The sequence below is a fragment of the Anabrus simplex genome, chromosome 7 (genome assembly GCF_040414725.1).
Source record: "Anabrus simplex isolate iqAnaSimp1 chromosome 7, ASM4041472v1, whole genome shotgun sequence".
NCBI lineage: Eukaryota > Metazoa > Arthropoda > Insecta > Orthoptera > Tettigoniidae > Anabrus > Anabrus simplex.
In genome coordinates, this window is record NC_090271.1 from 239,081,189 (window position 1) to 239,107,025 (window position 25,837).

A 25,837-nucleotide genomic window follows, 5' to 3' on the forward strand; every position below is an offset into this window, starting at 1 on the left:
CGAGATGTGTGCGAAAAACTCGCCCAGCGTCGGGCTCGAACCCACGACCCTGAGATTAAGAGTCTCATGCTCTACCGACTGAGCTAGCCGGGCTGTGCAACGCCAGAATTGATTACTTATTAAGAACATGTAAGACGATCATGTTTTACATGACCGCAACAAAATTGGCCAGCGTGGGGGTCGAACGCACGACCCTGAGATTAAGAGCCTCATGCCCTACCGACTGAGCTAGCCGGGCGGAGGAATGTAGGTCTTGATTACTTATTAAGAACACGTAAGCCGATCATGTAGAGGGTTAAGAATTTCACGCTCTACCGACTGAGCTAGCCGGGCGGTGGATTGTTGGTCTTGATTAATTAATACGAACATGTAGGACGATCATCTATTCGCTGTGCGCGAAAATCTTGCCCAGCGTGGTTCTCGAACCCACGACCCTGAGATTAAGAGTCTCATGCCTTACCGTCTGAGCTAGCCGGGCGGTGGAATGCAGGTCTTGATTACTTATTATGAACACGTAAGATGATTATCTATAAGCTGTGTAGGAAAACATCGCCCAGCGTGGGGCTCAAACCAACCACTCTGAGATTAAGGGTCTCATGCTCTACCGACTGAGGTAGCCGGGCCGTATAACGTCAGAATTGATTACTTGTTAAGAACATGTAAGGCGATCAAGTATTCGATGAGAGCAAAAACCTCGCCCAGCATGGCGCTCCAACCCACGACCCTGAGATTAAGGGTTTCATGCTCTACCGAATGAGCTAGCCGGGCTGTACAACGTCAGAATTGATTACTTATTAAGATCATGAAAGACGATCATGTATTTGATGAGAGTGAAAAACTCGCCCAGCGAGTGGTCGCCTTCACGACCCTGTGATTTTGAGTTTCGTGCTCTACCGACTGGGCTAGCCGGGCTGTGTAATATAGGTCTGGTTTACTTATTAGGAACATGTAAGTCGATCGTGTATTAGATGACAGCGAAAAAATCGCCCAGCGTGGGGGGCGATCCCACGACTCTGCGATTAAGAGCCACATGTCCTACCGACTGAGCTAGCCGGGCTGTGCAACGTCAGAATTGATTAATTATTAAGAACATGAAAGACGACCATGTATTCGATGAGAGCGAAAAACTCGAACAGCGTGTGGTCGAACTCACGTCCCTGAGATCATGAGTCTCGTGCTCTACCGACTGGGGTAGCCGGGCTGTGTAACTTAGGTCTTGTTCATTTATTAAGAACATGTAAGACGATCATGTGTTAGATGACAGAGAAAAAATTGCCCAGCGTGGGGGTCGACCCCACGACGCTGCGATTAAGAGCCTCATGGCCTACCGCCTGAACTAGCCGGATGGTGGAATGTAGGTTTTGATTACTTATTATGAGCATGTAAGACGATCATGTATTAGCTGTGTGCGAAAATATCGCCCAGGGTGGGGCTCGAACCCACGACCCCGAGATTATAAATCTCATGCTCCATCGACTGAGCTAGCCGGGCTGTGCAATGTCAGAATTGATTACTTATTAAGAACATGTAAGACGATCATGTATTCGATGAGAGCGAAAAACTCGCCCAGCGTGTGGTCGAACTCACGACCCTGCTATTTTGAGTCTCGTGCTCTACCGACTGGGCTAGCCGGGCTGTGTAACATAGGTCTTGTTTAATTATTAAGAACATGAAAGACGGTAATGTATTAGATGACAGCGAAGAAATCGCGCAGCGTGTGTGTAGAACCCCAGACCCTTAGATTAAGAGCCTGATGCCCTACCGCCTGTGCTAGCCGAGCGGTGGAATGTAGGTCTTGATTACTTATTATGAACATGTAAGGTAATCGTCTATTAGCTGTGTGGGAAAAACTCGCCCAGCGTGGGGCTCGTACCCTCGACCCTGAGATTAAGGGTCTCATGCTCTGCCGACTGAGTTAGCCGGGCTGCGCAATGTCAGAATTGATTACTTATTAAGAAAATGTTAGACAATCATGTATTCGATGAGAGCGAAAAACTCGCCCAGCGTGTGACCGAACTCACGACCCTGAGATTATGAGTCTCGTGCTCTACCGACTGGGCTAGCCGGGCTGTGTTCCATAGGTCTTGTTTACTTATTAAGATCATGTAAGACGATCATGTTTTAGATGACAGCGACAAAATTGGGCAGCGTGGGGGTCGTACCCACGACCCTGAGATTAAGAGCCTCATGCCCTACCGACTGAGCTAGCCGGGCGGAGGAATGTAGGACTTGATTACTTATTATGAACATGTAAGACGATCATCTATTAGCTGTGTGCGATAAAATCGCCCAGCGTTGGGCTCGAACCCACGACCCTGAGATTAAGAGTCTCATGCTCTACCGACTGAGTTAGCCGGGCTGAGCAAGGTCAGAATAGATTACTTATTAAGAACATGTAAGACGATCATGTGTTGGATGAGAGCAAAATTCTCGCCCAGCGTGTGACCGAACTCACGACCCTGAGATTATGAGTCTCGTGCTCTACCGACTGGGCTAGCCGGGCTGTGTTCCATAGGTCTTGTTTACTTATTAAGATCATGTAAGACGATCATGTGTTAGATGACAGCGACAAAATCGCCCAGCGTGGGTGTCGAAGCCACGACCCTGAGATTAAGAGCCTCATGCCCTACCGACTGAGCTAGCCGGGCGGTGGAAGGTAGGTCTTGATTACTTATTATGAACATGTAAGACGATCATGTATTAGCTGTGTGCGAAAAACTCGCCCAGCGTGGGGATCGAACCTACGAGCCTGAGATTAAGAGTCTCATGCTCTACCGACTGAGCTACCCGGGCTGTGCAAGGTAGGAATTGATTACTTATTAAGAACATGTAAGGCGATCATGCGTTCGATGAGAGCATAATTTTCGCCCAGCTTGGGGCTCGAACCCACGACCCCGAGTTTAAGAGTCTCATGCTCTACCGACTGAGCTAGCCGGGCTGTGCAACGTCAGAATTGATTACTTATTAAGAACATGTAAGACGATCATGTATTCAATGAGAGCGAAAAACTCGAACAGCGTGTGGTCGAACTCACGTCCCTGCGATTATGAGTCTCGTGCTCTACCGACTGAGCTAGCCGGGCGGTGGAATGTAGATCTTGATTACTTATTATGAACATTGTGATGTGAAAAGTCCGCCTCTGTGGTGTAGTGGTTAGCGTGATTAGCTGCCTCCCCCGGAGGCCCGGGTTCGATTCCCGGCTCTGCCACGAAATTTGAAAAGTGGTACGAGAGCTGGAACGGGGTCCACTCAGCCTCGGGAGGTAAACTGAGTAGAGGTGGGTTCGATTCCCACCTCAGCCATCCTGGAAGTGGTTTTCCGTGGTTTCCCACTTCTCCTCCGGGCGAATGCCGGGATGGTACCTAACTTAAGGCCACGGCCGCTTCCTTCCCTCTTTCTTGCCTATCCGTTCCAATCTTCCCATCCCTCCACAAGGCCCCTGTTCAGCATAGCAGGTTTTTATCCTGTTTATCTGTTTATCCTCCAGGTTAGGTTTTTCCCTCGGACTTAGCGAGGGATCCCACCTCTACCGCCTCAAGGGCAGTGTCCTGGAGCTTCAGACTCTTGGTCGGGGGATACAACTGGGGAATATGACCAGTACCTCGCCCAGGCGGCCTCACCTGCTATGCTGAACAGGGGCCTTGTGGAGGGATGGGAAGATTGGAAGGGATAGGCTAGGAAGAGGGACGGAAGCGGCCGTGGCCTTAAGTTAGGTACCGTCCCAGCATTCGCCTGGAGGAGAAGTGGGAAACCACGGAAAACCACTTCGAGGATGGCTGAGGTGGGAATTTCTTGTTTTGTCGCTGTGCATTATTGCCAACTGTTCTTCTTGATGTTCATAAGGATGATGAATATTATTATTATTATTATTATTATTATTATTATTATTATTATTATTATTATTATTATGATTATTATTATTTTTCTTTTGTAATTCATTTCGGTGCTAGTTTTCTCCCTTAATTTTTCCCTGGTTTAGTTATGTAACCCCTTGTAATTCTGTCGCTTCTGGCTCTACCCTGCATGTTTTATCAACTCTATATTGTTGGCTGGTTGTCATCTGACTGTTCTGGGTTCTATTCCAATGAGTATGGGATCATTTGGGGTGAATCCGGAACTGTCGCTAAAATTCCTTGTCCGTCGTTGGGGTATGGGACCCAACTGATTGACTGAAGGTTCTTCTCCATCAGCTTATGCGCTTTGTCATCGTGTAACCTATCACTTCTTCATCGTTTATGTTTTATTATATCCCGTGTATTCCGACTGGCTGGTAGGGTGTCTGTGGTGATTGACCTTATCACACAGGGTGGACTGTTGTTTTGCCACCATATTATTAGTCCTGGGTTATCCAGAGGTTCTTCTGAACACTTGATGGTTGTGATAATACACCTGTGCTCAGTATATTCAAAGATTATTTATGTGGAGAGGTAACTTTCCCTGAATTTTGGCCCTTGTTATGCTGCGTTTAGCTGGTTCTGGTGGATGTAATATCTTTTCCATGTCTTTTCAGTTGTTCTCTATCGTCCTGACTGTAATTGTTGGCTGTCCTGTGGTTGTTGGCCTCGGTAATGGTTGCATGGTGTACTCTTGCGGACACACATTGTGTACACCCCACCATCTGTTATTATGCATGCGAAATCTCCAGTTATTGCCATCGTTGCTTCTTATTTTGGATCGATTATCCATGTGATTGCTACGTTATGGTTGCGGATGGTTGTATTTATTGTGAAAGTTTCTGCCTCTGCGTCTCCTGTTTTCCTAATCTTCATGTTCTGGGCTACCTGATTTCTGTAGATGGTTTGTCGGTATGTGTACTGCTACATTCGCCTAGTAATATGTTTTTGCTTTGTTACCTCCCTGTACCCCCTGATCATTTACCTTTCCTGTTCATTATCTGGGGATCCTTCTGGTATCTGTACTGTCCTGTGGAATTATGTAATGTGTGGAAGAATGCTAGTATTACATGTAAAAGAATGTGTAAACTATAATGGCCTTCGACCTATCAAATTGTTGAGTCTATTGAATTTTAATTAACTTGCTGGGACTAAAACCGCTGTAACTTGCCACTGGATTCCATGAGCCACCTTAAATATTCAAAATTACATTTCTGATCTCTTGTAATTAGTCTCGATACTAGTATATTGAAGTCTTGGGATATTTCAGTTATTTTCTCCCTTTTCTTAATATGTAAGTCTTATTCAAATGTGGGATGGGTAATACTATAACTCATGAATTGGTAATTCAAAAATTTGTGTATGTTTGCTTACTAGTCAACAAAAGAATGTAAAATAACCTCGTTATTTTGCTAATTCTCCAAATGCCGATACAAACTATGTGGTCTGGTATAATGACGTTAACGGTGTTACTTATATGTTTAACTCGGGTGCAAAATTGGAGCTATTATCGCTGGTAAATTTGGACATGTGGAACTTGTGTAACTCCTCGAAACATAATCAAATATTACTAAGGTGTCCTGGAAACCTAGTTGGAAAAATTTTGCGGTCCCTAACATTAGTGGTCGAATCATTTCCGTATATTATGGTCTGCTATGTACACTTGGACCCTCTCTTTCTGCTCCTGTGTGTGGTGTTCCACTTATCTGGGCGCGCGAGCACCCATGCATCTGCTGATCGGAGATCTAATGTGTGTGATATCTATGGTTCCCTACTGCACTCGGTACTGGTGTGATCAATGTGCTGAATAATGTACTGTCAACTTGTGTGGTGCGTGATGAGACGCTGGCCACGTTGCATCCCATTCTGTTCACACTCAGCATGTTTGTCTGCTAGTATTGTGTGAAGATCAACATTCCTGCAACCAAGTAAGACCATTCCTTGTTATTTGAACCTGAAAAAAATTTGGTGTGTCTCTTCCTGTATCCAACGTATGAAGATTTGTTTGGACATTGAAATTATACCTATAGCATGCTATCCATTGTTTTGGGCTTGCGCCTCCCCTGTGTTCTGGCTTCGGGAGGGGAGGACTGTGATGTGAAAATGGGAACTAATATTTACTGGACATAACTGAATTATAACATCAAAGCATCTAAGAGTATTTATTTATTCATCTGTCATGTCGACTTGTGTATCCAGCCGTTATCTATATTATCGGCCATTGTTGGAACTGTTACCTAACTGTGGAGGTTACCAGACCAATTTAATTCAAAGTTTCTTATCCATTATTGTCACGCATTTGACTGGACTATGTGATGCGCTGAATTATCATTTGTAACTTATGCGCACCTTCGCGGTGCACGCGTTGAATTGTGGGACGACTGGCTACTTCCCCAGCTCAGGGTGTGAGCTCAGTAGTCTGCTCGCTGCTACACTCCAAGATGGCTGTGTTGTGTGAAGCTCCCAAGTGGACGGCTTTGCAAGAAGGGAAAGCGATTACAATGGAGCCAGACTCCGGTGGTTAAATAATGATGTTAGGGCTAGGCCCTGTTATTCTTTTGAAAGTTATCCAGTGTGCTCCAACCTTAATATTTTCTTAATGTAACATGTAAACTTGGTGCTGTGAGTTAACCGTTATCGGTATGAAAAGTTTTAAGTGTCTTGTAAGTTGGATATCTTAACTCCAAGTAAGTACTGAAAATTATAATTTATTGAAGGTATTCCGTTCGTTCAGACACTAGAGTGACTAATTTCATCGTGGACATGACCAACATCATAAACGCAACTTTTGGTATAATGTAACCTTGTAAGCAAAATTTGATATATATTTGAACTGAATCCGTTGGAAAAAGAAAATTAATGTAATGTAGGGAGATCGGGATCGCTAGTTATGCGCCTATGAGGTGGTATTTTGATTAAGTGATTTTATCTTATGGTTTTGTCGCTGTGTATTATTGCCAACTGTTCTTCTTGATGATCATAAGGATGATGAATATTATTATTATTATTATTATTATTATTATTATTATTATTATTATTATTATTATTATTATTATTATTATTACTTTTATTCTTTTGTAAGTCATTTCGGTGCGTGTTTTCTCCCTTAATTTTTCCCTGGTTGGTGGTATGTGCTGTCTGATTTTTGTCCTATTGCCTTCGTGGCTGATTATTTGTACGTGATTATTATTGCATTGTTACGGGCGTTAATTAATGACACCTCGTATTCGCATCATAGCGCAATCCAGGGCCCCCTCTGTTCTAAAGTATGTAAACCGCAGGTGAAATGATTAACTACAGCTAATGTAAACTGGTACTATCACCTCTTGGATAAATAATAATAATTATTATTATGTTTAATAACTTAAAATCTTAAAATTGAAATTTGCTGGGCGGAATTAAGTTATATATGGGGGTTTTCTTTCGTTGTCTTATAACATGTCTAACATTGTTTGTGTTCCTTGCTTTTGTCTTTATTACGTCATGCCATCCCTTCTTATCTAATCTGAAGATACGTAATTTTTTTTGGGGGGGGGGGGTGGCCTTGTTGATTATTATGGGATCTTGGCTTCGCGTCGCTAACGGGTAGCTCCTGTTGTGTGCCTCAGTGTTCTTTAATTATTATTATGTGCGCACCGTTAATTGTAAATTTCCTTTAATATACTTCATTTTGTTGGAGTTGCTGTGCGCTATTATTTTATTGTGTTTTCATCTAGCTCGTTTCTTTGGTGTAATGTTTATTCGCGGTTGGAGCCACTATACTTTTTTTTTCCTTTTTCGTGTGTCCTTGTGTGAGTCTGGTAATTTAGCATTTTAGTAGTGTAGCAAATTTCAATTTTAAAGAGATTTTATATCGCGGGCCCGCATATCGGTTGCAACCAATTTTTAAATAAATTTCAATTTTTCTGTATGTAAGGTAATGAGTTAGTAATGAATTTTCAAACCTTAATTTTGGTGGAAGCCTATGTTAATGCGAGCTTCATTTCACCTTAAAGTCAACTTTATTTTAAAATACTGCTTCTCTCATTTAGTTTAATTGCATCTTTAAATTTTGGGAAAAGATATATATATGTTTATTGTTCTTATTTTATACCATTTTCAAATTACATTTCATCATCATCATCATCATCTGTTTACCCTCCAGGTTCGGTTTTTCCCTCGGACTCAGCGAGGGATACCAACTCTACCGCCTCAAGGGCAGTGTCCTGGAGCTTCAGACTCTTGGTCGGGGGATACAACTGGGGAGAATGACCAGTACCTCGCCCAGGCGGCCTCACCTGCTATGCTGAACAGGGGCCTTGCGTGGGATGGGGAAGATTGGAAGGGATAGACAAGGAACTGGGAAGGAAGTGGCCGTGGCCTTAAGTTAGGTACCATCCCGGCATTTGCCTGGAGGAGAAGTGGGAAACCACGGAAAACCACTTCCAGGATGGCTGAGGTGGGAATCGAACCCACCTCTACTCAGTTGACCTCCCGAGGCTGAGTGGACCCCGTTCCAGCCCTCGTACCACGTTTCAAATTTCGTGGCAGAGCCGGGAATCGAACCCGGACCTCCGGGGGTGGCAGCTAATCACGCTAAACACTACTCCACAGAAGCGGACCAATTTACATTTACTTAGTAAATTTTCTTCATTTTAAATTTATCTCGTGTGTCATTTAGTGGCTAGCAATATTTACCTGGGAACCTGTCAGAGTTATGTAAGACCCTGGCCTTTTAATTCTCGCCTTTGCCCTCCACGCTTCATATTTTATGCCACTGCCCTTACGGTAAGTATTGTGCTTGTTTTCTTCTTGATGTTTGAGCTTTTCATTTGGATGTTTTGTTTACTAATTGGTAAGGTTGCAAACATGTAAGATTATCGTCTATTACCTGTGTGGGAAAAATTCGCCCAGCGTGAGGCTCGAACCCTCGACCCTGAGCTTAAGGGTCTCATGCTCTACCGACTGAGCTAGCCGGGCTGTGCAATGTCAGAATTGATTACTTATTAAGAACATGTTAGAGGATCATGTATTCGATGAGAGCAAAAATCTCGCCCAGCGTGGGGCTAGAAACCCCGACCCAGAGATTAAGAGTCCCATGCTCTACCGACTAAGCTAACCGGGCTGTACAATGTCAGAATTGATTACTTATTAAGAACATGTAAGACGATCATGTATTCGATGAGAGCGAAAAACTCGCCCAGCGTGTGATCGAACTCACGACCCTGAGATTATGAGTCTCCTGCTCTACCGACTGGGCTAGCCGGGCTGTGTACCTTAGGTCTTGTTAACTTATTAAGAACATGTAAGAAGATCATGTGTTAGATGACAGCGAGAAAACCGCCCAGCGTGTGATCGAACTCACGACCCTGAGATTATGAGTCTCAGGCTCTACCGACTGGGCTAGCCGGGCTGTGTACCTTAGGTCTTGTTAACTTATTAAGAACATGTAAGACGATCATCTGCTAGATGACAGCGACAAAATCGGCCAGCGTGGGGGGTCGTACACACGACCCTGAGATTAAGAGCCTCATGCCCTACCCACTGAGCTAGCCGTGCGGTGGAATGTAGGTCTTGATTACTTATTATGAACATGTAAGACGATCATCTATTAGGTGTTTGCGAAAAACTCGCCCTGCGTGGGGCTCGAACCCACGACCCTGAGATTAAGAGTCTCATACTCTACCGACTGAGCTTGCCGGGCTGTGCAAAATCAGAATTGATTACTTATTAAGAACATGTTAGACGATCATGTGTTCGATGAGAGCAAAATTCTCGCCCAGCGTGGGGCTCGAACCCACGACCCTGAGATTAAGAGTCTCATGTTCTACCGACTGAGCTACCCGGGCTGCGCAATATCAGAATTGATTACTTATAAAGAACATGTAAGACGATCATGTATTCGATGAGTGTGGTCGAACTCACGTCCCTGAGATCATGAGTCTCGTGCTCTACCGACTGGGCTAGATTGGCTGAGTAAGATAGGTCTTGTTTACTTACTAAGAACTTGTAAGACGATCACGTGTTAGATGACAGCGAAATGATCGCCCAGCGTGGGGGTTGAACCCACGACCCTGCGATTAAGAGCCTCATGCCCTACCGACTGAGCTAGCCGGGCGGTGGATTGTACATCTTGATAACTTATTATGTACATGTAAGACGATCATTTATTAGCTGTGTGCGAAAAACTCGCCCAGCGTATGGCTCGAACCCACGACTCTGAGATGATGAGTCTCGAGCTCCACCGACTGGGCTAGCCGGGCTGTGTAACTTAGGTCTTGTTCATTTATTAAGAACATGTAAGACGATCATGTGTTAGATGACAGAGAAAAAATTGCCCAGCGTGGGGGTCGACCCCACGACGCAGCGATTAAGAGTCCCATGGCCTACCGCCTGAAGTAGCCGGGCGGTGGAATGTAGGTTTTGATTACTTATTATGAGCATGTAAGACGATCATGTATTCGATGAGAGCAAAAATCTCGCCCAGCGTAGGGCTCGAACCCACGACCCTGAGTTTATGAGTCTCGAGCTCTACCGACTGGGCTAGCCGGGCTGTGTACCTTAGGTCTTGTTAACTTATTAAGAACATGTAAGAAGATCATGTGTTAGATGACAGCGAGAAAACCGCCCAGCGTGGGACTCGAACCCACGACCCTGAGATTATGAGTCCCAAGCTCTACCGACTGAGCTAGCCGGGCTCTGCAATGTCAGAATTGATTACTTATTAAGAACATGTAAGACGATCATGTATTCGATGAGAGCGAAAAACTCGTCCATCGTGTGGTCGAACTCACGTCCCTGAGATTATGAGTCTCGCGCTCTACCGACTGGGCTAGCCGGGCTGTGTAACGTAGGTCTTGTTTACTTATTAAGAACATGTAAGACGATCATGTATTAGATGACAGCGAAAAAATCGCCCAGCGTGTGTGTAGAACCCCACACCCTGGGATTAAGAGCCTCATGCCCTACCGACTGAGCTTGCCGGGCGGTGGATTGTAGGTCTTGATTACTTAATATGAACATGTAAGACGATCATCTATTAGCTTTGCGCGAAAAACTCGCCCAACGTGGGGCTCGAACCCACGAACCTGAGATTAAGAGTCTCATGCTCTTCCGACTGACCTAGCCGGGCTGGGCAATGTCGGAAATGAGTACTCATTAAGAACATGTAAGACGATCATGTATCCGATGAGAGCAAAAATCTCGCCCAGCGTAGGGCTCGAACCCACGACCCTGAGTTTATGAGTCTCGAGCTTTACCGACTGGGCTTGCCGGGCTGTGTAACTTAGGTCTTGTTAACTTATTAAAAACATGTACGAAGAACATGTGTTAGATGACAGTGACAAAATTGGCCAGCTTGGTTGTCGCTCCCACGACCGTGAGATTAAGAACCTCAAGCCCTACCGACTGAGATAGCCAGGCGGTGGAATGAAGGTCTTGATTACTTATTATGAACATGTAAGGCGATCATCTATTACCTGTGTGGGAAGAAATCGTCCAGCGTGAGGCTCGAACCAACCATCCTGAGTTTAAGGGTCTCATGCTCTACCGACTGAGCTAGCCGGGCCGTATAATTTCAGAATTGAACATGTAAGACGATCATGTATTTGATGAGAGCAAAAATCTCGCCCAACGTGGAGGTCTAACTCACGACCCTGGGTTTAAGAGCATCATGCCCTACCGAATGAGCTAGCCGGGACTTCGAGTGTAGGTCTTGATTACTTATTATGTACACGTAAGACGATCATCTATTTGCTGTGTGCGAAAAACTCTCCCACCGTAGGGCTCGAACCCTGGACACTGAGATTAAGAGTCTCATGCTCTACCGACTGAGCTAGCCGGGCGTTGGAATGAACGTCTTGATTACTTATTATGAACATGTAAGACGATCATCAATTAGCTGTGTGCGAAAAACTCGCCCAGCGTAGGGCTCGAACCAACTACCCTGAGATTAAGGGTCTCATGCTCTACCGACTGAGCTAGCCGGGCTGTATAATGTCAGAATTGATTACTTGTTGAGAAAATGAAAGTCGATCATGAATTCGATGAGAGCAAAAATCTCGCCCAGCGTGCGGCTCGAACCCACGACCGTGAGGTTAAGGGTCTCGTGCTCTACCGACTGGGCTAGCCGCGCGATGGAGTGTAGGTCTTGCTTACTTATTATGAACGTGCAAGTCGATCATCTATTAGCTGTGTGCGAAAAACTCGCCCTGCGTGGGGCTCGAACCCACGACCCTGAGATTAAGAGCCTCATGCCCTACCGACTGAGCTAGCCGGGCGGTGGAATAAACGTCTTGATTACTTATTATGAACATGTAAGACGATCGTCAATTAGCTGTGTGCCAAAAACTCGCCCAGCGTAGGGCTCGAACACACGACCCTGAGATTAGGAGTTTCATGCTCTACCGACTGAGCTAGCTGGGCTGTGTAATATCAGAATTGATTACTTATTAAGAACATGTAAGACGATCATGTATTCGATGAGGGCAAAAATCTCGCACAGCGTGGGGTTCGAAACCACGACCCTGAGATAATGAGTCTCATGCTCTACCGACTGAGCTAGCCGGGCTCTACAATATCACAATTGATTACTTATTAAGAATATGTAAGACGATCATGTATTCGATGGGAGCGAAAAACTCGCCCAGTGTTTGGTTGAACTCACGACCCTGAGATTAAGAGTCTCATGTTCTAGGGTAAACTTGGGAAATATGGGCACCATAAGGTATATCTGAAGAAAAGGAGCACTAAAACAACTTCCATTTTCCTGGTAAAAAATCCTTGAAAACTTACAACCATTTCCATTCGAATAAAGCTTGAACTAGCTTCTATCCCATAATGGTTGACATACTGTGCAGCTTCGCAGCAAACCCTGCAACAGCCCATATTTGCCAAACTCTTAAGGTAATATGGGCACAAGTTATTAAATCACAATTAGAGCCACTGATATGGTTATATTAATTTTGCATTGTAATAAGGTGGTTGTATTGAACATACATATATGAAATAAGGGTAAATATATATTATAATTAAACACTGAGCATGAACAAATGCTACCAAGGAAGTAGAACTAATGCCATAATTAAGTTATCAACTCGGAATCACTTGAATTGAATTAGAGAATGTAAGTAACATAAAACTGGCCAAAACTGTGTGTAATATGAAAAGTAAAAGGATTAACAGAAACAGTCACACGAGAGCACTCTGAGTCATAAATACTGACAAGGTTTTAACTGCCCTCATCACAATAGAAAGAATCGCCTTCCATCTCTACGCACTCCTCATGGAACCACTTAGCACATGAACCACAACACTTAGCCCACTTCTGCCCTTCATTCTCATCATAATAATTCCCCTTACACACAGGACAAATACAGGAAACATTGTTGCTCCGTATGGCTTTACGCTTTTCGGCTAAACCTCCTCTACTGACTTCTGCGATAGGCCTAGCCCTTTTCTGCGCTGAAGCCAGATTTTCTTCACTTGCAAGTTCTCTTGCAGAACACTTACGTCTTCCCCGGTTACTAGTTGTCATCTTCAGTTTTGAACTGGACTAATTTTTTCCTTTTTCACATACAACATGGCCATCCCTCGTGTTCATTTGGAGTCCTGACGCGTCGGCATTAAATATTCTGGCCGGCTTGTTTAGCAGATTCAAATCCTTCATCTTCTTTATCAAGAATTTTGAGTTTGTCTAAGCACATTATAAGTTCTAGATGCTTGTAAATGATTACAATCGCCATTTCTTACTGTTATTACAACACGCGACATATCCTCTTTATCCCATTTCTGGCGGATACCCGCTCGTTCATTCCCATTTTGCATCATAATCTGGGAGAAAAGGAAAAATTATTTATTTTTTGCGAAATAGCTACATGCTATATTAATCGATTAGCATGAAAACGTACAGATTGCCGTAGAAATAAAAAAGAATATGTCTATCTCAGAGCCCGTCACGTAAATACAATGTAATTTGATGATGCCCATATTACCTACAATGTCACTGCCCATTTTTGCCTTAGTGCCACATTTCAGAAGTTGGCATTAATGGGAAAGAACTAACTCCCAAGCGCGTATCCTCTCGCTACAACATACCCTACACTAACCTTGCAAGCTACCCCTAGTAATATTTCTTGAAAAATAAACTTATTTTGCGTGTAGTGCCTTAAGTAAATTAACTGAGTTATTATAACGCCTCGATTTTGGAAGAGTAGACTGGTCTACTTACCTCAAACCATGTTCTTTTCAGCTTCCGTTAGCACAGTAGAAGACAACCTTTAACACACTGAGCAGGCATGACACTTCACGATCACCAACCTATCAGAGCGCATGCTTCTACTCGCTACCACTGCGTGCAAAATGAAAAATTTCTTAAATCTGCCCATATTACCTTAGTGCCCATATTTGCCAAGTTTACCCTACCGACTGAGCTAGCCGGGCTGTGCAATGTCAGTATTGATTAGTTATTAAGAACATGTAAGACGATCATGTATTCGATGAGAGCGAAAACCTCGCCCACCGTGTGGTCGAACTCCCGACCCTGACATTGTGAGTCTCGTGCTCTACCGACTGGGCTAGCCGGGCTGTATAACTTAGGTCTTGTTTACTTATTAAGAACAAGTAAGACTATCATCTATTACCTTTCTGCGAAAAACTCGCCCAGCGTGGGGCTCGAACGCAAGACCCTGAGATTATGAGTCTCATGCTCTACCGACTGAGCTAGCCGGGCGGTGCAATGTCAGAATTGATTACTTATTAAGAACATGTAAGACGATCATGTATTCGAAGAGATCGAAAAACTCGCCCAGCGTGGGGTCGTACTCAAGACCCTGAGATTATGAGTATCGTGCTCTACCGACTGGGCTAGCCGGGCTGTGTACAATAGGTCTTGTTTACTTATTAAGAAGTCCGACTCGTTGGCTGAATGGTCAGCATACTGGCCTTCGGCTCAGAGGTTCCCGGGTTCGATTCCCGGCCGGGCTGGGGATTTTAATCTTCATTGGTTAATTCCAATGGCCCGGAGGCTGGGTGTTTGTGCTGTCCCCAACATCCCTGCAACTCTCACACCACACATAACACTATCCTCCACCACAATAACACGCAGTTACCTACACATGGCAGATGCCGCCCACCCTCATCGGAGGGTCTGCCTTACAAGGGCTGCACTCGGCTAGAAATAGTCACACGAAATTAAATTAAACTTATTAAGAACATGTAAGACGATCGTGTGTTAGATGACAGCGAAAAATTCGCCCATCATGGGGTCGAACCCACGTCCCTGCCATTAAGAGCCTCATGCCCTAACGACTGAGCTGGTCGGGCGGTGGAGTGTACGTCTTGAGTACTTATTATAACTGTTACGGAGTTATCCGTGGTAGTTAGAGGTGAAAGGAGGTGTTGGGACGAACAGGTCGCAACTTACGAAAGTAAAGTTAATTTAATTATTTAACAAGGTTATATTTTCTTTTCACGATCAAGAAATAACAAATATAACAGGTACTCAGTGGCCTAGCAACAAATCGAGAATGTACAATTACAGTTGTTACATAATTTGGGCTCCGAGACCCAAACACGCAATTCTTGTGCAATTAGCCCAACTTTAGCCCAATACCAGGTTTGACACGGGGGCAGAAAACCTCAATCATGCCCAGGAGCACTTGCTCCCTATTACTCAGTAAAGCCTCCTCGAGGCACACAGAAAACAAAATTTTAAGAAAGAGTAACCCGCTCTTAAAGTTGAAGCCTATCAAAGGCCACACCAAACTCCACCTTCAAGCTGACCCCCAAGCACACGAAAACAGGGGTAAAAATACCCAACCTACTGAGGCCTACTCAATAAAGAAACAGGACAATTACATGGCCTCCAAAATACCAACTTGAGAGGAGGCGTACTTGCACTCCCAATACACTTTATTAAAACCTAATTTGGCCCTAGGCCGCTTATGCAAGGGCTAATCCCATTCTACGGAGGTGACACGATAGAAAACGTTGTGATATTACGAGAAGAAGTTAAACAGTTATGAAAACGTAGTCACCTCAAAACCAAAATAAATGGGAGCTCGAGAGGTTTAGGCACACTCTATCCCTATTTGTAGTTTAAAGCGACAGAATTTATGCCAAGATTCTATAAATATTTTAGAGAAAGTTACATGGTAAAAGGTATCGAACCTGCCCCGAGAGTTAAAGTGTTGAGCTAGCAAGAAAAGAAGTTATTAAAAGGCCATTACCTTATTGATGAACTGCTGCCCGAAGAAAGAGGCGCTTCCCGCCCCCCTGCTACATAATTGCGCTAAGAGAGATGTTACTGAAGTGGCCCGGAGACCCGAAAATCAGCAGTTTATATACCCTCGTGGAACATTCGAGACCTTTCAAGAATAAGAACACCCACCCACAAGCTTTTTATTGGACGGCCAAAAGATTACATGTCAAAACTGAACAAGAAAACCAGGATAGGTGGGAAATTAATTACAGAAATTTGCGATTGGCCTATTTCAAGACTGGCGGAAGGAAAGGGTTAACATTGCCAACTTAAACAATGGCAGAAAGATATTTAATAAGGAACAAATTTATAAACACAAACATTTCTTCAAAAAAAGGTTCCTACACTTCGCACTAGAGTGCAAAATTGTAGTTCTTAAGAGGTGCCATCTAGAAGAGAATGTTCACACTTTTTGCTACAAAGAAAACAAAAATACATCGAAAACGACACAGTTCAGAACACTTCAAAATTTACAGGTAGGGACATCTTCTGAGAAAATTGAGAATTAACACGGTAGTTAAAGTTAAGGTTTCCTCCAGTAGCGGAGTTTCGACTGGCGCAATGTTTGAATTAGCGGCGTGGAGTTTACCGCCCGGTTCAATAACCATGTAAGACGATCATTTATTCGCTGTGAGCGAAAAACTCGCCCAGCGTGGGGCTCGAACCCACAACCCTGAGATTAAGAGTCTCATGCTCTACCGACTGAGCTAGCCGGGCTGTATAATGTCAGAATTGATTACTTATTATGAACATGTAAGACGATTATGTAATCGATGAGAGCAAAGACCTCGCCCAGCGTGGGGTTCGAATCCACGACCCTGAGATTAAGAGTCCCATGCTCTACCGACTGAGCTAGCCGGCCTGTACAATGTCAGAATTGATTACTTATTAAGAACATGTAAAACGATAATGTATTCGATGAGAGCTAAAAACACGCCCACTGTGTGGTTGAACTCACGACCCTGAGATTATGAGTCTCGTGCTCTACCGACTGGGCTAGCCGGGCTGTGCAACGTAAGTCTTGTTTACTTATTAAGTACGTGTAAGACGATCATGTGTTAGATGAGAGCGAAAAAATTGCGCAGCGTGGGGGTGGAACCCACGACCCTGCGATGAAGAGCCTCATGCCATACCGACTGAGCTAGCCTGGCGGTGGAGTGTAGGTCTTGCTTACTTATTATGAACGTATAAGACGATCATCTATTAGCTGTGTGCGAAAAACTCGCCCAGCGTGGGGCGCGAATCCACGACCTTGAGATTAAGAGTCTCATGCTCTACCGACTGAGCTAGCCGGGCTGTACAATGTCAGAACTGATTACTTATTAAGAACATGTAAGACGATTATGTATTCGATGAGAGCAAAGACCTCGCCCAGCGTGGGGTTCGAAACCACTACCCTGAGATTAACAGTCACATGCTCTACCGACTGAGCTAGCCGGGCTGTACTATGTCAGAATTGATTACTTATTAAAAACATGTAAGACGATAATGTATTCGATGAGAGCAATAAAGTCGACCCACTGTGTGGTTGAACTCACGACCCTGAGATTATGAGTCTCGTGCTCTACCGACTGGGTTAGCCGGGCTGTGTAACGTAGGTCTTGTTTACTTATTATGTACACGTAAGACGATCATGTGTTAGATGAGAGCGAAAAAATCGCGCAGCGTTTGGGTCGAACCCACGACCCTGCGATGAAGAGCCTCATGCCATACCGACTGAGCTAGCCTGGCGGTGGAGTGTAGGTCTTGCTTACTTATTATGAACGTGCAAGACGATCATCTATTAGCTGTGTGCGAAAAACTCGCCCAGCGTGGGGCTCGAACCCACGACCCTGAGATTAAGAGTCTCATGCTCTACCGACTGAGGTAGCCGGGCTGTAGAATGTGAGAATTGATTACTTATTAAGAACATGTAAGACGATCATGTAATCGATGAGAGCGAAAAACTCGCCCAGCGTGAGGTCAATCTCACGCCCCTGTGATTATGAGTCTCGTGCTCTACCGACTAGGCTAGCCGGGCTGTGCAACATAGCTCTTATTTACTCATTAAGAATATGTAAGACGATCATATTTAAGATGACAGCGAAAAAACCGCTCAGCTTGGGGATCGAACCCACGACTCTGAGATTAAGGGTCTCATGCTCTACCGACAGATCTAGCCGGGCTGTGCAATGTCTGAATTGATTACTTATTAAGAACTTGTAAGGCGATCATGTATTCGATGAGAGCAAAAATATCGCCCAGCGTGGGTCTCGAACCCACAACTCTGAGATTAAGGGCCTCATGCTCTACCGACTGATCTAGCCGGGCTTTAGAATGTCAGAATTTTTACTTATTAAGAACATGTAAGACGTTCATGTATTCGATGAGTGCAAAAAACTCGCCCAGCATGGGGCTCGAACCCGACACCCTGAGATTAAGAGTCTCATCCTCTACCGACTGAGCTTGCGGGATGTACAATGTCAGAATTGATTACTTATTAAGAACATGTAAGACGAACATGTATTCGATGAGAGCGAGATTATATGTCTCGTGTTCTACCGACTGGGCTAGCCGGGCTGTGTAACATAGATCTTGTTTACTTATTAAGAACATGTAAGACGATCATGTGTTAGATGAGAGCGAAAAAATCGCCCAGCGTGAGGGTCGAACCCACGACCTTCCAATGTAGAGCCTCACGCCATACCGACTGAGCTAAACTGGCGGTGGTGGATAGGTCTTTCTTACTTATTATGAACGTGTAAGACGATCATTGATTAGCTGTGTGCGGAAAACTCGCCCAGCGTGGGGCTCGAACCCACGACCCTGAGATTAAGAGTATCATGCTCTACCGACTAAGCTAGCCGGGCTGTGCAATGTCAGTATTGATTACTTTGAAATTTGAAAAGTGGTACGAGGGCTGGAACGGGGTCCACTCAGCCTTGGGAGGTCAACTGAGTAGAGGTGGGTTCGATTCCCACCTCAGCCATCCTGGAAGTGGTTTTCCGTGGTTTCCCACTTCACCTCCAGGCGAATGCCGGGATGGTACCTAACTTAAAGCCACGGCCGCTTCCTTCACTCATCCTTGCCTATCCCTTCCAATCTTCCCATCCCCCTACTAGGCCCCTGTTCACCATAGCTGGTGAGGCCGCCTGGGCGAGGTACTGGTCATACTCCCCAGTTGTATCCCCCGACCAAGAGTCTGAAGCTCCAGGACACTGCCCTTGAGGCGGTAGAGGTGGGATCCCTCGCTGAGTCCGAGGGAGAAGCCGGACCTGTAGGGTAAACAGGTGATGATGATGATGATGATGATGATGATGATGATGATGATGATGATGATGATGATGAATACATGTGTTAATTCTTTGAATGGTACGCTATCTTTAACCAGGCCCGGGCCCGTACGCTTTTCCTCTTCCCTTCTCCTGTGTGGGAATGATAGAGAGAGAGACTACGTATGGGTATAGAGTGGTATCCCGGAGCGTGGTTGAATGGGCCTGGTTTCAATTCGAGTATTATTCCGTTTACTTTCGAGTGTAGTCTTGGAATTCTTTCGACCTGTGTGTCTAACAGCGTTAGAACATAATGGCGGCTCGAGATGTCCCTTATCCGGGGTCCTTGCGAAAGGAGGAGTTATTGTACGAACTGCTCATGAGGAACTTTGAGTCAAAAGGAACTGTGAAAAGCGATGAGTATGTAGGGAGGTCGTACCTTGATAAACCTATTACCGTGCCTGTTTATACTTACAGCGAGGTCGATGGGGCGACGTCCTTGATCCGGACAAACTTAACAGAATAATTTCAGTCATGGATTTTTTGGAATCTGATAATGTTTCGGTTCATCATTTAAAGAGGTTTCAAGGTCGTCTGAACCACTATTTACAAAGGATCGAAGATTTGTGCTCCTTAGAACTTATAGATGACTTTAAGTGTCAGGTTGAGGCATTGCAATCGGAAACCTTCGCATTATTAGAGAAAGTTGATTAATGGCTGATGAGGATGTCGGCTAAACCTAAGAACACTTGCCCGTCCAGTACTCTGGCTGAAAGTGAGTCGAACAAGGCAGTTGACGGATTCGAGTTAAACGGGCAGTCAACTCCCTTGTCTATGCCTCTATTGACAGATCGTGACGGCCTTTCATGCCAGGATCAGCAGTCTACTTCGGTGCTATATAACGCGGGGTTTTCTTGTCTTCCTCACCCCTTGAGTCTTGTGTCAAAATGGGTTTCTTGTTATTCGGTCAGTTCGGCGAGCGAGGTGGTGTTGTTTCTTCGATTTTGGTCGAATTCCAGGACCATGCGTTGGTCTCCGGAATGTCGAACGTACAGGTCCTCCAACTAATTTATCCCTATGCCACAGGTGTGTTGGTTGAAAAATCGTTGATGCCATAGCGCCGCAAACTTCCTTGCTCGAATATCATGCGAACTTGTTGACACATTTTATTCCGGCACGTGCTCTTAATTCCTTAATTCAGAAACATTATTTTAAAGTGCAGCGTTTAGGAGAGAGCTTGTCTCATTTTATTTCGGATATTAAATGTTACGCTCGAGTGTTCGCACTTTGTTATTCTGAAGAGCAAATGGTGTCTACGATCGTGGAGCGCATCTCCCCTAATTATCACAGGAGCTGCATTTATAGATCTCTCGGTAGCATATGATACTGTTAATCACCGAATTCTCCTTGGAAAGGTATACATCATGACAAAGGACTTCCATCTGACTTGTGCCATTAGAAACCTACTTCAAAATCGAAGTTTCTTCGTTGAGTTCCAGGGAAAAAGAAGCAGGTGGAGGATACAGAAGAACGGACTACCTCAGGGAAGCGTGTTGGCACCAATGCTTTTCAATATTTACACAAATGATCAGCCTCTTCCTGCCGGGACGAATAGTTTCATCTATGCTGATGATTGTGTCATCACATCTCAGGGGGATAACTTCGAGGCGATTGAACAAACATTGTCCACAGCTCTAGACACTCTTGCTGGCTATTACAAGAAGAATCAACTAACACCAAACCCAACTAAGACGCAAACCTGTGTTTTCCATCTAAACAACAGAGAAGCTTCCCGAACTCTGAAGGTCACTTGGCAAGGCATAGCATTACAACACAATCCTACCCCGAAGTACCTCGGAGTCACTCTGGATCGTGCCTTAACCTACAGAAAACATTGTTTGAACATCAAGCAGAAAGTGGCTGCTAGAAACAATATTATGCGGAAGCTAACTGGAACATCTTGGGGAGCACAACCAGACACAGTGAGGACATCTGCCATTTCGTTCTGCTATTCCGCAGCTGAATACGCATGCCCGGTGTGGTACAATTCTTGCCATACCAAAGCAGTTGATGTAGCACTCAACGAAACCTGCCGCATTATTACTGGATGTTTGAGACCTACACCTTTGGAAAAAGTGTATTGCCTTGCAGGGATAGCACCTCCCGATATTCGCCGTGAAGTGGCAGCCAAGAAAGAAAAGAGAAAGGTGTTGACATCGGAAGCCCACCCTTTGTTTGGATATGAGCCACCATGCCAGCGGCTTAAGTCTAGGAAAAGCTTCTTGAGAGTAACCAAATCACTTGCAGGAACAGCGCAGCAAGCAAGAATTCAAGAATGGCGCGTCAGGAGTCAACATACGAGGATCAGTCAATGGATGACCCCAAAAGAGGAACTCCCTCCTGGCCATGTCACAGATTGGGTGAATTGGAGAGCACTGAACAGACTGCGCTCTGGTGTTACGCGGTGCAGGGTAAACCAGAAGAAATGGGGTTTCGAAGTGGACAGTACCTTGTGTGTATGTGGAGAAGAGCACACCACAGCAGTTCATGCCCATTCAGCTGCACAACAGAAGACCTGGTTAAAGCGAAGCCAAATGCACTTGATGTTGCAAGGTTTTCGGCTCACATAGTTTAATGTGGCTCTTCGCCATTGGTGTATTTATATTATGTTTTATGTTTTTCCTTATCTTTAATTTTAAACTTATGTATGCTTCTGACACGATATAAATAAATCAGTCCTATCTGTGCTTTGTCACTCGCCCTCGTACATTTATCGAACTCGAGGCTGTGGTTGTATCTGCGGAGGGAGTTCGGCATGCCGACTCTCTCCGCGAGTCGAATGAACCTTTGTCGAACCACCGTACTCAGCCACCTTCGTCTGGGAAACCTGCCCCTGTTAGGAAGTGTTAAGCTTGTGGGGCATTCGATCAATTGCGCAATCGATGTCCTTCAGTAACTTCCATCATTACCTCGCCTAGTGCCGGTTGTAGTGAGAGGAATAATACGGGGTTATCGGGTGTCGTCTGTTTTCGATGTGGATTAAGGGGACACATGGCGAGGTGGTGCCCAAAACGTTCAGCAGAAAGCTGACTAGGCCAGGAGTCGGTATCCATCCGAGCCGACCTGTCTTCGTTTGATATAGAGAGACGTGATTCCCGTCTCCGCCTTCAGTCAGCGTTGGATTGCCCGCCCGAGTGCTTGAAAATATCGGGCGATGTTAATGGTTTTGCTCCTTTTATTTCCATCGAGTTAAATAATGAACCCGCCCAAGGCCTCTTGGACTCGAGGAGTGTTCTTTCTCTTGCGAGTGAATCTTGGGTTGTTTCACATAAGGCTATCTGCAAAATTGCTGATATTCAGCCTGTATCTTTTTCATGTATTTCGCCCAACCTCTCTAGACTTGAATTGGTTTAATCAGATGTGAGATCCACATTTTTAATTTTACGTGAAAGTATTGCTTTTATCTGGCCAAGAATTTATCGTGTCCTGTGGTTCTTGGGGCAAATTTTTATCTCATGCCGGACTTGTGTTAGATGTACCAAATAGCATTTGCTGGTTCAAGTTTGCTGAAAGGGAAAAAAATCGGTTTGTACGTGCGCAATTCTGCTTTAGCTTTATGTGTGGTGCCCCCTCAAGGCGAAATGGTCTCCGATCTTAGCTATTTGCCAGAGGACAAGGCTCAGTGCATTAGGGAGATATGTAGTGGGTTTCCTTCCGTTTTGACTGAAAAATTGGGAGTTACTAACATATTTGAGTATAAGATCAAAGTCACTGATCCCGTCCCTGTGAGTATTCCGCCTTATCGGCTTTCGGCCCCCAAAATGCAGGCGTTGAAGCAGATTACGAACAAGATGCTTGAAGACGGTATCATACGTCCTTCCATTTCGTCATATTCCTCCCCCATTTTTCTAGTACCCAAACCGTAAGGTAGGTTTAGGCCTGTTCTTGACTACAGGGTGTTAAATAAGAAGATCCTGTTACAATCTGTTCCTCTCCCAGATCTGCACTCGTGTTTTTCTTGGTTCAAACGGGCCAAGTATTTTAGTGTCATGGATTTGAACCAAACTTATTATCAGATCCCTTTGGCCGAAGAATCTTGTCATCTAACAGCCTTCGCGACAGATTGGAACCTGTATGAATTTTGCCGCGTGCCCTTTCGTATTTCCACTGGGGCTGCAGTGTTGACTAGGCTCCTTGGTCACTTGTTTTCGGACATCAAATTCAGTTATTTGTACCATAATTTGGATGATGTGGACGTGTGCTCCTAAACCTTTGAAGATCATCTACACCATCTCAAGGAAGTCTTACCTCGGTTGCGTCAAGCCGGGTTGACGGTTAAGCTGTCTTAGGTCTCCTTCGCTAGGCCCCAAATGTCCTTCCTCGGTCATATCGTTTCACCTAGTGGGGTGTCGGTTGACCAATCTCGCACCCAAGCTATTCATCAGTTTGGGCCCCCGACGGACGTTAAAGGCGTCGCTCGGTTTTTTGGGATGATCAATTTCTTTCGCCAGTTCATCCCCAACTTCGTTAATCGTACTGTCCCGCTTAACTCGCTTCGTCGTAAGGGAGTTAAGTTTGAATGTGGGTCTTCTCAGCAGGCGACTTTTGAGGACTTTAAAATGGCTATTTCTAAAGCTACTCTGCTGGCTATTCCTGATTTTAGCAACCCTTTTGTAGTTCAGACCGACGCCTCCTCGTCCGCTGTCGCGGCGGTTTTGTTGCAGGATTCGGAATTGGGTAGGCGCCCTACTGCGTACGCCTCTACTACGCTGTCTCAGCTCGAGCCGAAGTATTCGGTTTATGAGCTTGAGGGTTTAGCCGTTTTATTCGCCCTAGAGAAGTTTAGGATGTATTTGGAGCATGTTAATTTCCGGCTTGAAACCGATATTCAGGGGCTTATCTGGGTCCTTGGTAAGCCTAGAAGGACTGGTCGCTTAGCCAGGTGGGCTATTCGGATTTCCGCCTTCCTATTCGATGTCCACCATATTCGGGGGATGAAAAATATCATCGCTGATTCATTGAGTCGAATGTTCTCTGACCACGACGTTAGTTCTTCTGATTCCCTAGGTTCTGAACCCGTGCTTTCGTTACCTCTCTCCGGTGGTATCCTATCGGATACCCCTTTGTTGTTTCACCAGATTGCTAAAATTCAGACTGAGGATCCGGTGTTGGGCCCTATTATTCGGGAACTTAAAACCGGGCAGAATATTACCCCCTACGTCCTGAGAAACGATGTTCTGTGTTGTCCGATAAGAACATGAAAGTGGTTATCCCCTCGGTCTTGATTCCGGTGATTTTTAAATATTATCACTAAACTCCTTTAGGTGGTCATCTAGGAGTGTTCAAGACTAGGAAGAAGATTCGGGAGAATTTCATCTGGAAAGGCCTGGACGGGGAAGTTAGGGAGATGGTTAAGGCCTGTAAGGTCTGTGACTTAGCAAGCCATCTGTGAATTCGAACATGGGTCTCTTGTCGTCGCACTAAGCTACTCGTCCCACGAAGCGGATGTACATTGAATACGTGGGGCCCCTCCCTTGGTCAAAAGGCGATAGGGATAGGTTTATTTTGGTATGTGTGGACGGGTTTACCCGTTTTTCTTGCCTATTCCCCACCAGACATGCTACCGCCGAAACAACTATTAGGTGTCTCAAGCCCATCTTTTCATCCTTTGGGCCGTGTCAATTTTTGGTATCCGACAATGCTAAGGCATTTACCTCGAATTTTTTAGAAGGTTTTATTTTAATCTTTCGATTTCCCATGTCACGACTTCCCCTTATTACCTTCAGCCAACGTATGCTGAAAGGGTCAAACACAACATTCGTTCGGCGCTCATTGCTTTCCACCATCAGGATGTGTCGAGATGGGATGCCTCCTTTCCTTGGCTTGCGTTCGCTTTCAACTCCGCGGTCCATGAAGCTCACAAATTTTCTCCAGTTACCCTAATATTTTCCTTTGTGCCAAATTCTCCTACTTCCAAATAATGATGGGATATTAATGAGTTGCTTCCCGAGAAGATTGATCCTCCTAACATTAGGGAGATTTGGAAGAAAGTCAAAAATAACCTTAAGGTATCATTCGAGCAGAAGCGGGTCCGCTACGATCAAGGTCGCCGACCTACTGACTTAGTTGTCGGTGACAACGTGTTTATTAAAAATTTTGTGCCATCTGGGAAATTAGCTCCCCGTTTCAGAGGCCCCTGTACTACTCTCGATTTCCTTACCCCTGTCAACTTGCTGGTCAGTGACTCGGAGACCGAGAGAGTTTTCAGAGTGCATCTGTCCCTGGTTAAATGCGCTTGACGGTTGGCCTTCGCGCTCTTCATGTTACTGTTAATTCTTACCTTTTGATTTTGTACTACCTTGCTGGTTTTTCTCTTCTTAATTGGTAATTTAATTATTTTGGCAATGTTTTGCCCTTCTGAATTGTTGTTCTATGTGAGGTGTTGTAAATCCTCC

General features: G+C 44.9%; 11 non-coding genes across 11 annotated transcripts; all 11 read right to left on the bottom strand.

The window, feature by feature from the left end:
• Positions 1 to 20: 20 nt before the first annotated feature.
• TRNAK-CUU (transfer RNA lysine (anticodon CUU)) lies at positions 21 to 93 on the bottom strand. Its single transcript has one exon. It is a non-coding gene; the product is annotated as a tRNA-Lys (tRNA).
• A 1,325-nt stretch (positions 94 to 1,418) lies between these two features.
• Positions 1,419 to 1,491, bottom strand: TRNAI-UAU (transfer RNA isoleucine (anticodon UAU)). Its single transcript has one exon. It is a non-coding gene; the product is annotated as a tRNA-Ile (tRNA).
• Positions 1,492 to 9,648: 8,157 nt separating this feature from the next.
• TRNAK-CUU (transfer RNA lysine (anticodon CUU)) lies at positions 9,649 to 9,721 on the bottom strand. The gene has a single exon. It is a non-coding gene; the product is annotated as a tRNA-Lys (tRNA).
• A 776-nt stretch (positions 9,722 to 10,497) lies between these two features.
• On the bottom strand, positions 10,498 to 10,570 carry TRNAM-CAU (transfer RNA methionine (anticodon CAU)). Its single transcript has one exon. It is a non-coding gene; the product is annotated as a tRNA-Met (tRNA).
• Positions 10,571 to 12,078: 1,508 nt separating this feature from the next.
• TRNAK-CUU (transfer RNA lysine (anticodon CUU)) lies at positions 12,079 to 12,151 on the bottom strand. The gene has a single exon. It is a non-coding gene; the product is annotated as a tRNA-Lys (tRNA).
• Positions 12,152 to 12,223: 72 nt separating this feature from the next.
• On the bottom strand, positions 12,224 to 12,296 carry TRNAR-CCU (transfer RNA arginine (anticodon CCU)). Its single transcript has one exon. It is a non-coding gene; the product is annotated as a tRNA-Arg (tRNA).
• Positions 12,297 to 14,528: 2,232 nt separating this feature from the next.
• Positions 14,529 to 14,601, bottom strand: TRNAM-CAU (transfer RNA methionine (anticodon CAU)). Its single transcript has one exon. It is a non-coding gene; the product is annotated as a tRNA-Met (tRNA).
• Positions 14,602 to 16,775: 2,174 nt separating this feature from the next.
• On the bottom strand, positions 16,776 to 16,848 carry TRNAK-CUU (transfer RNA lysine (anticodon CUU)). The gene has a single exon. It is a non-coding gene; the product is annotated as a tRNA-Lys (tRNA).
• Positions 16,849 to 17,499: 651 nt separating this feature from the next.
• On the bottom strand, positions 17,500 to 17,572 carry TRNAN-GUU (transfer RNA asparagine (anticodon GUU)). The gene has a single exon. It is a non-coding gene; the product is annotated as a tRNA-Asn (tRNA).
• A 362-nt stretch (positions 17,573 to 17,934) lies between these two features.
• TRNAK-CUU (transfer RNA lysine (anticodon CUU)) lies at positions 17,935 to 18,007 on the bottom strand. Its single transcript has one exon. It is a non-coding gene; the product is annotated as a tRNA-Lys (tRNA).
• A 900-nt stretch (positions 18,008 to 18,907) lies between these two features.
• TRNAK-CUU (transfer RNA lysine (anticodon CUU)) lies at positions 18,908 to 18,980 on the bottom strand. Its single transcript has one exon. It is a non-coding gene; the product is annotated as a tRNA-Lys (tRNA).
• Between the last annotated feature and the right edge of the window lie 6,857 nt (positions 18,981 to 25,837).